Genomic DNA, 1,156 nt, shown 5'->3' on the forward strand with positions numbered 1-1,156 from the left:
ATTAAAAGAGAGAATATAAAATTATGTGTAATTATATATAGTAACAGTAAATATGATATGTTACTATATATAGAAAAATTTTTTTTTCAAAATACTCGAATTTTGCCAAGATTAAATCCGAAAAGGATTTTTTTGAATAATGCTGTGATGATATCGCGCTGTTGAAAAATTAATTTATATTTTATAATCGCTGATATATTATTCCGATTAAAAGTGAGTACTATAATCGTTTCTAAATTACAATATCAACAGATGAGATTTATCGTGTCCCTTGTATAGCAATAAATTAAATATAAGCAATTAAAATACGTATATGCACTTAATATACACAATTTCTTTTTAGGATGCAGTTACGAATGAAAATAATTGGTCAATATAAGTATATAAATATTGATTATATCAAAACTAACTTTTATCTATCGACATGATAGGTAGCCGCCATTATATATTCTTTTCTTCTTAAAATACGTGTATACAAAGCAATAACTAGAGCTTAAATCCATGATACGTCGGATCTAATACAGCATTAGTATCGTCCGATAATTAGAATAGTAGATGCAATTATGTTATTCTACTTCACTGACTTTATAATACAAAGTTTTTATATGGCAATGAGTTTCTCGCTTATGTTTTATTTTCTGCTTATTTTATTATCGCACTTATTTAGCGTTGTGTTCTCAAGAATATATTTTCAGCAAAATATTTAAAAAATACATGATTTTTTCCTTTTTTCAGATGGGTTATTCAATTTCTGGATGTTGGTTTATTTACTTTATAATCTTTATTTTATTTGAATAAAATAGATTTGTATTAATTTGCTGCATGAGTTTTATTTGTTACCATTATTTTTATTTTATTAATACATTTACACGATCAAAACGCACATGATAGAAAAATATTTGATATTATTTGTTGTTTGTACAATGCAATATACTGTACATTTGATATATAGTTGTCACAAAAATTAATTATTAATTGATAAAAGGATTATAAATAAATTGAACATAAAAGAAATTAGAAATTTAGATTTAGGATTTTAATATTAACATTGTTAAGATCTAATTTATAAAAATAATTTTGGTGTCAAATATTAAATAAATTAATCCAAAGGATCTGCCATTAAAAAATAACGCAATAAGAATGTATATATATATAT

This window comes from Atta colombica, unplaced genomic scaffold (genome assembly GCF_001594045.1).
Source record: "Atta colombica isolate Treedump-2 unplaced genomic scaffold, Acol1.0 scaffold127, whole genome shotgun sequence".
NCBI lineage: Eukaryota > Metazoa > Arthropoda > Insecta > Hymenoptera > Formicidae > Atta > Atta colombica.